Source organism: Lathyrus oleraceus, chromosome 3 (genome assembly GCF_024323335.1).
Source record: "Lathyrus oleraceus cultivar Zhongwan6 chromosome 3, CAAS_Psat_ZW6_1.0, whole genome shotgun sequence".
Taxonomy (NCBI): Eukaryota; Viridiplantae; Streptophyta; class Magnoliopsida; order Fabales; family Fabaceae; genus Lathyrus; species Lathyrus oleraceus.
This window is the reverse complement of record NC_066581.1, coordinates 403777934-403789212: the sequence shown is the minus strand read 5'-3', so window position 1 is coordinate 403789212 and position 11279 is coordinate 403777934. Positions and strand designations below refer to the sequence as shown.

The 11279-nt window shown below is 38.0% G+C and overlaps 1 non-coding gene across 1 annotated transcript; it reads left to right on the top strand.

The window, feature by feature from the left end:
• Positions 1 to 9786: 9786 nt before the first annotated feature.
• On the top strand, positions 9787 to 9892 carry LOC127134178 (small nucleolar RNA R71). The gene has a single exon (XR_007807935.1). It is a non-coding gene; the product is annotated as a small nucleolar RNA R71 (small nucleolar RNA).
• Positions 9893 to 11279: the final 1387 nt, after the last annotated feature.

Here is an 11279-nt window from a genome sequence, read left to right as displayed (position 1 = left end):
GAAGAAGCCTGGGTTTCTATGATCACAAGAAATTCCCCAAAGGTAGGTTCTAAAGTTATGTTTTCAAGGAAGGAACTTAGACTCACGGATCAAGTTCAAAACTTCCTCGCAATGGTGGGCTAGCCACATCGTGATGGGAATTCTGAAATGATCTAATCTAAGTGGGATTCTTGTATTGTACGAACAGGGTGTAGACCCTTCGGTTCAATACTACATAATCACCGATCATGAAAACAAAACTTGGGTTTAAGGAGAGGTTCCTAGAGTCACGGATCGTGTTTAGAACCTCCCCCACAATGATGGGCTAGCCATATTGTGATGGAAACTCGAAACAGATCTACTCTAGGTGGAGTCTTCGTATTGTCCCAATGAGGCGTACGCCCCCCGGTTTAATACTACACAACTCCGGGTTCTAAGTTTTTCTCGAAGCTCGGGTATGGAGCTTATCTCACAACATACACCAAGTCCCATATCAAAGTATCAAGATAAAATACATACAACACAAGCAATCAGAAAAGAATACAGAGAAATAAACATGGAAGAAAAGAATATCTTCCAATAGTCCTAGCAAAATTAGACTAAGTTAGGCTAGACTCTCTCTTGCTTGGAGCAGGGTCCCCAGCAGAGTCGTCAGTCTGTCGCACCTCAAAAATTATGATAATGCGATCCCTCGCGATGGAACGCGGAAAAAATGTTGTTCGAAACAGAGTCGCCACCGAACTTTATTCATTCCAATGAAGGAATAGGAAAATATCGAGAAAACCTTTAGGAAATAGAATAATGGTCGTCGTAACCATATTTGGGTTCGGGAGTCGATTACGCAAGGGGAAGCTATTAGCACCCCTTACGTCCGTTGTACTCAACGGGAACCTCTTAGTCTGATTTTTCTATTTGACTGTTAATTGACTGTTAGTTGCTTGCTTCGAGTGATTAGAGTTGATGACAGATATGGATGAAGACCTCAGGAGGGGAGAAATGAGAGGTTTTTTATTAGTGTGCTCGCGAAGATACAGCAATCTCCTGCCTACGTATCCTTATGGTGCAATAAGGAAATCAGAGCATTCGTAGTTCGGGCTACTACGAATATTTGGTGTGTTTTGTTTTGATGAACGACTGTGTAGGTCGGCGTTCTAACGGCTAAACGCTGGCATGTCTACTCTCGGGGGAGGCTCTAGCACTGGTTTGTTGTGCGCATTAGAAAGGATTGACAGTGTTCTTTTGATGGGGTTTTGGTTTGGTTTCGATCGCACGGGGGCGAGAAGTTAGGTTTAATTTGTTGAGATGTTTTGAGAGAACGACGAAAGATTGAGCAATGTGGTGTTCACCAATCGTCCAATTCTTTCGAGGAGTAATAAGGCGTCCGCCTTCTACTCCTTTTTCGTTCGAATTATTTTGAAAGTTTGTTTGTGGATGTTGAATATGCACGGTAGTGAGGCGTACGCCCCCTACTTGCTTATCCAAAGAATAATGAGGCGTACGCCACTTATTCCTTTATCCAAGTTTATTTAACGTGTTTTAGTCGGAAGTCGATAATTTGTGCAATATGGCGTTCGCCAATTATTCAAATAATCGAGAGATGTCGAGGCGTACGCCTCTCATCTTTTATCATCCGAAGTTTAAATTGTAAAAGATATGTTTGGATGTCGTATTTGATTTGTGAAAATAATTTGTATTTTGGGTTGGTAGGTTTGGATTTATTCGATTGTGGTTTTAAATTGATGACGAAGATTCGAGCAATGTGGCGTACGCCAATTATTTGAATAATCGAGAGATAATGAAGCGGATGCTCACTATTCTCCTTTTCATCTGAAATATGGAATTAAAAGGATTTAGGATTTGTAGTTGATTTAGAAGATGTGATTTGAATATTGTATGATTAAGGGTTTTATTTGAATGACGAAAATCCGAGCAATATGGCGTACGCCAATTATTCGAATAGTCGAGAGATAGTGAAGCGGAAGCTTACTATTCTCCTTTTCATCCAAATATGTAATTAAAAGGATTTGGAGTTTGTAGAAATGATTTAAAATATTATGATTTGAAATGATTTGAATTTAAAAATTAAATTTGATTTTGAAAAGTGATTTGAAATTGTGTGGTTTAAGATTTAATCGGATGACAAGAACTCGCGCAATATGGCGTACGCCAATTATTCGAGTGCTTGAGAAATAGTGAAGCGTACGCTTCCTATCTCCTTTTCATCTCAAGTTTATGTTTGAAAAGAGAAAAAACTTTAGAAGTTAAATGGTTTGGAAAAAGGTTTGAAGTTGTGTGATTGAATAAATGAATTTTATTTAGTGTATTATTTCATCTACTCGATTAATCAATAACCAAGTAGGTTTCATTGTAAGGAAGCCCAAGAGTAAGCTATGTGAGGTTGATGGCGATGCGAATAGCAATCGACTTACAAGGGTGTTTTAAAAATGGGCTCGATATTAAATCGAGAATTGTATGATTTGTGCTTTTTTGAAATTGGTTTATGTTGGATGATGAATTGAAATCGAAATAAAATTGGAAATGGTTTATGAAATGATGATGGAAAAGAAAATCCTTTGATTATTATCAAATTTTAAGTAAGTTGATTAATCAAATTAATTAAAACTAATTATCAAAATTATTTAATTATCTCAAATAATTAAGTTAATTAAGGTTAATTAATTAAAACCATTAATCAAACAAAACTCAACTAATAATATTTTTTATGACAAAGAACAAATTAGTGACAAATTTGATTTAGAAATCGAATCGGAATCAGTTATAAAATGTGTTCAAGAACCGGTTCATACATAGCAACAATGAATTGGAACGTCGTATGTGAGATAGAAACGCGGTAAAGAAAATGAACAATTGATGTGTGGAAATTTGGGTGGTAAACCAACATGATATTGCCGAAACCACTATCAAAAATATGATTTAACAATAGACAAACTCATTTACAGTGACTAATGACCGAAAATATCTTATCATTTTAATATAACCGCAGGCATACTATGGCAATGTAAGCTGAAAAACTTAATTAATAGAATAAACCTCAGGCAATCAATACATTCATGGTGGTATAAGTCTCAACCTTAACGTGCTACAAATAACAACACATTTATGACCATACACATCCTAAAAAGCTAATGTGTTGCAGTAAAACAAATTGCAAATTCCTGCGTATTACAGAGAAGCAAAAATGTTCGATATTTTATCCAATCCAACAAGAACTTCATTACTATAACCAATATTAGGTCCAACGTTCTGTTATTTAAAATCTATAGTTGCAACAGGCCACGGTTAACGTAAAGTATTACAAAAATACCAGTTGCTCAATTGAAATTCAAGGGTATCAAAACAACATAAAAGCTAATAACCAAAATGATCACCAGCACATACCCTACTCAAAATGGTATGGAGCAAAACAATTTCCATATTCAGAATCAAAACGGTATAGGGTACACAGAAAAACAATTACCCCAATAATAGCTTCAAAATGATCCGTAAATTCAACCAGCTTAAACACCCAGAATTAAAACAGTTAAGCATGTACATACCCTATACATTCCAACCAATATATATGATCAACAATAAGTCCTACTTAGCAGATGATTGAATTGGATGAGAACACCACTATTATACAGTCAAAGGGACTCGAAACCGTTACCCTAAACGAGGATCTCCATCGCTGTAAGCTGCTGGCGTGTTGTGTCGGAATGAACGATTTGTGCTGGACGGCCTTAGACGGTCGGATCAAGTGATGAGATTCCAAACCGATCCACAATCTTGAGCCAAACTTTTCTATCTCTGCTTCGATTTTGACGCTTTAGCCATACTGAACATAGAAACCGGCCATTGGGGCTTACGAGAACAAAGTCGCCGAAAGGAATCGACCTGCAAAATAGCAATAAACTTATAACCTATCCAAGGTCCAAAACAGCCGTTAGCATGATTTTAGGGTAGCGGTTGTCGAATAGGTGGCGGTGCCGAGATTTGGTTGTTGCTGTCGGAGGTGTGGTAGCGATTTGAAGGTAAACGGTGAATTTAGGTTGAAGGACGGTTTAGTGGTTTGATGGTTTTTGAGAGGGTTTCGTGAGAGGATGACGGTGAGGTTGTGGTGGAGGTTCTATGGTGACGGATGGCGGCGGCGGTAATGGGTTTTTTGAGGGTTGGGTTTTGGAATGGACGAGGATGAAGGTGGCGTTTCCGGTTTTACACGGCGGTGGAGGTGTGAGTCAAATGGTTTCGCGGCGGAGAAAAAAAAAGTGAAGGGTTTTTGAGCTATGTGAGGAGAAAGGGTTTGGAGGATGGAGATGAAGTGTGAGAGGCGGAGTCTTGAGAGTGAATGAGGGGTTTTTTTCTTGAGAGAGAAATGTGTGAAGATGGTTTTTCAGAGAGTGAGAAATGTGAGTGAGGAGTGAATGGTGAGGTGCCTGTTTTGGTGAGGAATTTGAGTGGAGTTGTGAGTGAGCTGTGTGGGAGTCCGCTGAAGAGTGGATTGTGAGGTCGTTCCTTTTTTTTTGTGCAGAGTGAGAGAGGCATTTTAATACGTGAGAGAAAGAAGAGAGATTCCTCAGGATTTTTGTGAGATTTTTTTAGATTGGAGAGAGAATGAGGTGTGTGTATGGTGTGTGACCGTTAGAGAGATCCTGAGAGGGATTTTTGTGAATTTGTTTTTAGTGGATTAGGGTATCCAATGTAGAATATATATATTTCATAATTATTATTTACTCAAATGACAAATCCTAAAAAAAGATTAATTAATATTTAAAAAAATTAACTAATATTTAATTTTAAACACATTCTAATTATTTAATATTTAAAGAAAAAATAATGACCCATTAAAAATAGAAATTGAATGCAAATTTGTCCAGGAAATTAAATCAATCATACTAAAATTATCAACACAAAACACATTATTTGAAAAATACATTGTTTCCTCAAATTTTAACGATTCAACTGATTTTGTTTGTATTCTCAAATAAATTCATTCTGACTGACATTTTAGGTGTTTATTCATGATGCAATGTATGTCATGCTATGCATATGATGCTAAAATTAAAAATGAAATTAATTCTACGAAAATCTAAATATGCCCGGACAAAATTGGGGTACGACAGCTAGCATACGTTCTTCCAGCAACTTGTACTTGCCATCTCTTGGAGAGTACTGTTCATTATCATAATCTTCATCGTCGTTCTCAGAGTTGAAGAGATCAACATCCTCCTCTCCTGAATCATTTTCTGTCTCCTCTTCTTGATCCTTCGGAAGTCTAATCTTAACTCCCGCAGCTTGTCCTTTAAACCTTCTTCCCGGGTTAATGTAACTCACAGGTTTTTTGTCTTTCTTCTTCTCGAGCAAGAGAGCCTTCAGTTCCTCCTGCCCCTTGGATAAGCTCAACATCATCTCCTGGAATTGAGCATTCTGAGCCTGGAGATCTTTGACAGTTTGTTCGAGAGCCATTTTTCTATTTGCAACGAAGATCGTGAGAATATTGATCTTTTAGGATACCTGTTATGCAATGTTATGTTATGCTATGCAATGTATGAAATGTTTTCAAGGACTCCTGGAATTTAACTTTGCGTGAACCACCAAGAAAGGACTTTTATTAATAATTTTTAATCAATGTTCATTACAATAAATAATAAAATACAATAAAAGCTCAAGTCTCCCAGGGGCGGCTTCTTTTCGGGCGAAGATATGTATTGAGTCTTCGTTCCTCATTAAGCTGGCAGGTGAGTTCCAACACTTTCTTCCTTTCAGCACAGAACTGGGCTTCAAAAGTATCCCTTTCCTCCCTCAACTGGATCCAGGATCTCTTTAACTCTTCAACATCGGTAGGCATATCTGGATAAGGAATGATCTGAGGAGTACCTCCTTCAACTTCTGGTTCAACAATCAGCGGTCCGACTGCAAGGTATGGCATGACAAGTTCACGAGCTCTGGCGCGTACCCATCTGAGATAAGGTTCCATAGGAATAGAGTTTTTCTGTCCTAAAGTGCTTCTTTTCACCATGCCCCAGGCTCGTACAAATCTCTGACGGAGACCTTGGAAATCGTTGTCATAGTCAAACACAGTGCCCTGGATAATTATTTCATGTGGACCATCTCTTCGAGCATAACCAAACTGACGTAGGGCTAAAGCTGGGTTATAAGTAATACCTCCTCTTATCCCCAAGAGTGGTACGTTAGAAAATTCTCCACAACGGTCAATGATGATAACATTTTCTTTGAGATGAGGACACCAACGGATGTCTGAATGGGAGAGTGACATTATCCTTTGAGACCATTTCAGATTTCGCTCATTCTTCAAGATTGATTGAGGAAGGTGAGAAATAAACCACCTAGACAATAACGGTATGCAGCACATGAGAGTCCCTTGCCTCTTCATAGTACGGTTGTGAAGGGAATGCAAAATGTCTCCGAGCAAGGTAGGCACAGGGTTATGAGTGAGGAATATCTTAATAGCATTCACGTCTATGAATTGGTCTGGATTAGGGAATAACACCAAACCATAAATTAGTAATGCTAGGACATCTTCGAAAGCATGGACATCCATAACTTTTAGGAATTCTCGGGCCTTATTTATCAGAAATTTGGCAAGTAAACCCTTCATTCCACTACTTGTTACCCAATTGGCTTCAATGTCTGACTTTGTCACGTGTAAAGCTGCGGCAACTTCTTCAGACTTTGGACTCCTTTCTAAACCACTGAAAGGTGTTTGATCAAGAATAGGTATCCCAAGCAGCCTGGAGAATTCTTCCAATGTGGGCACCAACTGATAATCTGAGAAGGTGAAGCAATGATGTTTAGGATCGAAGAACTGGAATAGAACTCTCATCATATCTTCTTTGAAACCAGTGGTAACCAAATTGAGGATAGAACCATGTCTCTTGATGAACTGAGCATGATCGGGAAGCTCTGACACCAAATCCTTTAGTTGAGGAAAAATTGCTACAAAATTGATCCGGATGGTCTTCCTGGAAGCCATAACATGTCTAACAGAGCAAAGCTAAATCCCTAAGTCCTTGAAATGGTTAGTACAATGTCATGATGTTATGATGTTATGATGTTATGATGTTATGATGTTATGATGTTAAGTAAGTAACAAATACAAACAAGTCACACAACGATCCTTCCTAGGTTTTAAGGCTTGCATGAGTTCCATAGATAAGTACCCTCCCCACTGAAGTTTGGTTGGTTCAACCTGTCCTAGATCAGTAACCGGGTTCTAGAAGGATCTCAAATCATTGACCTTCCTTTAAGTCCACTTCAGTGCAACACCAAGTGGTTGACCGAAGCTTCTCTAAAGTCCAATCTCAAAGAGTGTAGTATCGAGTCTCAACCAACCTCAGTCGGAACCGAAGTCAGTTATCTCACTACTTTCTAATGGCTAGGATGAGTCAATTAGGGTTCTAAAGGTCTGGTTAATGCTTTGACGACACCACGCGGAAGCCAAATGTTTCCTCAAGTAAACATGAGGAACATCAGGACATCCAAAGTGTCACATTAACCGTAGCCATCATTTTGACCATTCCAGTATACGCCGGATAGTCGCGATGATCTATTGCTACTTACCTAAGGTACACTAGATCCGGGTGTAGGATCTTTCACTCAAGCATAAAATACCCAAGCAATCCCTTAAAAGTAAATCAGACAATTTGAATAAGTGATCTTGTTTTTAAGGTAACCTCTCTTTTCAAGGGTCCCCAGCAGAGTCGCCAGTTCTGTCATACGGTGAACTGACTTTTTGTGTTTATTGCTTTGGAAAGCAAATGTCGCGGTTAGCAAGAGTCGCCACCGGCTTTTCTTTTATCCAATAAGGAAAGGTGGAAAAGAACAGGAAAGACCTTGATTAGATTTTTGGGTTCGGGAGGTACATTATACAAAGGGAAGGTGTTAGCATCCTTTGTATCCATGGTTATCCATGGGCTCTTAATTGCTGGATCACTTATGTTTGTCTGAAAAAAGTGTTTGTGAATTGCTTAAAAAATGTTTTGAAAAGAGAATTTAACTTTGTAATGATTCTTGTATGAATGTATACAAAGTGGTTATCTCGTTTAGTTTTGAAAGTTACTTAGAAAAATATAACTCGGTAATGATTCTAGTATGAATGTATACCAAGTGGTGGTTTTCTCAAGATGTTTTGAAAGGTGTGGGGTGTGAAAAATGTTTTAGGTTGTGAGCCAGCAATTAAGGGTTATACCTACCCAAGGTCTTTATGGGCATTTCCTATCCTTATGAGGGTAAAATTGTCCTTACTATTGAGAAGTAAGTAGTTTTATCCTTTGGATGTAAAAGGGACATCGTAGGGTCATCGATTGGTCATTGAAGGCAACATTTGTAAGGATACCTTAGCATTCGAAGGGACGATCATCATTTAACCGTAGGCTACAATGAAGGGTCATCGAGGGGCAAAATCATATATTCGCAGGCAACATCCGAGGGACTATGATTTATTTTATAGGGATATGATGATTTAATCGAAGGGTCTTTGCTAGGTGTATCCCCACATTCGCGGGACATGACCATAATACCGTAATATCGTAAGGCAACCATGAGAGGTCCAAGATCACGTATTCAAAGGCAATATTTTACAATCGATTAGGTTGTTGTAATCAATTAGGTAATTAGGTCCATATTAATTAAGTAATCAGGATGAATCTCCACATTAAAATCAATTAAGTAAATAGGATGAATCTCCACATTAAAATCAATTAAGTAAATAGGATGAATTTCCACAAGGGTATCCCACAAATAAAGTGGGATACCTAGCAAGCTATCTTCTTCGGGAGTATGTGAGTCTTTACAATATTCAGCAAACAGGTCAGAATACCAAATGGGGGTGCAATCGAGGATTACACCGCAAAAGAAACACAACAGTAGGAATGTCAGGCAAAATAACGCATGATTAAAATAGAACAGATCAGACAAGCATAGAACAGAACCGCCAAAATATTAGCGACTGTCACGTTCGCCTCTGCCTCGCCTAGCAAAGGCTTAGCGAATACTCGCTACATGCTCGCTTAGCGATGTGCTAGCGAGCGGTTGCGGGTTTTGAATTTCAGAACAGTACGATCTCAGCATGCTGCACGCCCTATGGCATTCAATTACAGAAATAACATGGTCCAACATTCAGGATATTCAGGCACATTTAAACTCACATGCAAACTCTAATTACATATCCAGAAATTCAATCATGATGCATTATGTAGTGAGATATTATAGATTGGAAGCATAAAACAGTAGTGATGCGCAAACCTATTTGCAATTGAATTGCAACGTTGAATTGGCAGGTCACTTTTAGTATCGGATTGAGTTGGGCGGAGGTAAACCTTGTGCAGATGAGTTGCCTTCAGGGTTTCCGTTAGGGTGCTCTGAATTCTCTTGGTTAGCCTCCAAGGTTTGATTGCTAGGGTTCCGGTTCGTCTCCTTCTGTTGTCTTTCTTTCTGACTGAAATGTTGGTATTTATAATGGTTTGTTGTGACCTAATGGGCTCAGAACGAAGCCCAGAATTTTCTGGTATTCGCAAGCTTCGCTAGGCGAGTATTGTAGCGAAGGGTTCACTAGGCGAAGGAGTTGCTCGCCTAGCGAGCATGCCAATTTAGGCCATTTTTTGGATTTGGCCATCTGTGAGCTGGGTCTTGGTTCCTTTAAGGTCAATGCCTTGGAAAATAAGTTGGGGTGCCTCAAAAAATGTCTTGCAAAATTAACGGGCGAATGGGGTATGACAAGTTGCATCTAAAAGTATTTTTGGTTGCGGTTGAAGTCCAGTACGGAAGATATGAATTTGAGTAAGATCATCAAAACCATGGTTAGGACATCTTCTCAACATTGACTTGTAACGCTCCCAGGCTTCATAAAGAGATTCACTTGAACATTGAGAAAATACAAAAATTGTGGTTTTGGCCTCCATAAATTTGTTATGTGGAAAGAACATATCAAGAAATTTTTCCTCAAGTACATTCCAATTTGTCATAGTCTGAGTTGGTTAATCAAGATACCACTTTTTTGTTTTCCCAATCAATGAATAAGGAAACAATCCCATGAACACTTGTTCTTCGTTTGCTTCTAGAGTTCCAAGTGTACCGACAGTCTCATAGAACTTGATAAGGTGAGTATATGGATCTACATGGTCAAGCTCGGTAAAAGAATTTGCATACAAGATTTGTAGCAATTCGGTCTTCATTTATGGATTTCTCGCATTTTGTGTGGGTCTAAAAATATAGGCATTTCTTATTGGGTTGTTGACATAAGGCCCTCTTATGAATATTGGTTCACCCATAGCTTCTTCAATAAGAGGAGTTACTGAAGAAGTAGAATTAGAAGTTCCTTCATGTTGGTTTCTTTGTTTGGCTATTTGCTTTCTCTTTCTGGTTTTGTTGTTGTCCGAGTTGTTCTTTCAATCTCAGGATCAAAAAGAAGTTGTTCTTTCGGTAACTTTCCTCGCATAAACAGAGTTATAAAATGTTAACCACACAAATTAAAAAACACGGGGGATAATAAATAGAATGGTACAGTACGTAATTACTTAAGACAAGATAAATTATTGCTATGCTTGCAATATCTAAACACCAATCCCCGACAACAACGTCATTTTGTTAGAATACGGATAAAGTATTTTTGTATCGTCTCCACATGGATTAGTGTGATATCATTTCCGTCCCACAATTAATATTGTTATAAGGTATGGTTTAAAAGGGTTTTTGATTGTGAAAAGAAATAACTGCTTTAAAATATAACAACGGTAAATGATTTGGAAATTAACGGATAAAGAAACATGTCAAGATTAGATTTCATTAACTTTTCTCATATATACCCAATCAATCTAGTATATGAACATTGTTATCAATCACGATAATCACGTATCACTCTTCAACACCAATCATGTCTAACTGGTGTTGTGGGTTTTCAACCGTATTGTTTAGTCGATGATCTCGCAACCTATTAAGCAATATCGTAACTTTAAGACTTGATATAAGTGAATATCAAATCCCAAATCTATGTCTAGACTTTGGTCTTTGATAGATGATGATCTTAGGTCAAGGTTTGAAAGATATTTCTCAATAATAGTTCAAACCATAAAAGAAAACATGAAAACAAAGATACATCTATATTGATTCATAACTAGTTCGTATAACAAGGATAAAAAAAAATACATACGAGTATTGTTAATTACATCTAATCCAGACACAAAGGATTTAGCTACACATCATCATGGTAGCTAAATTCATAAGAAAGAAGAAGAGATGAATCAACATCAACAATGATTTCCCGAGTATTCATGTGTATCTAGCTT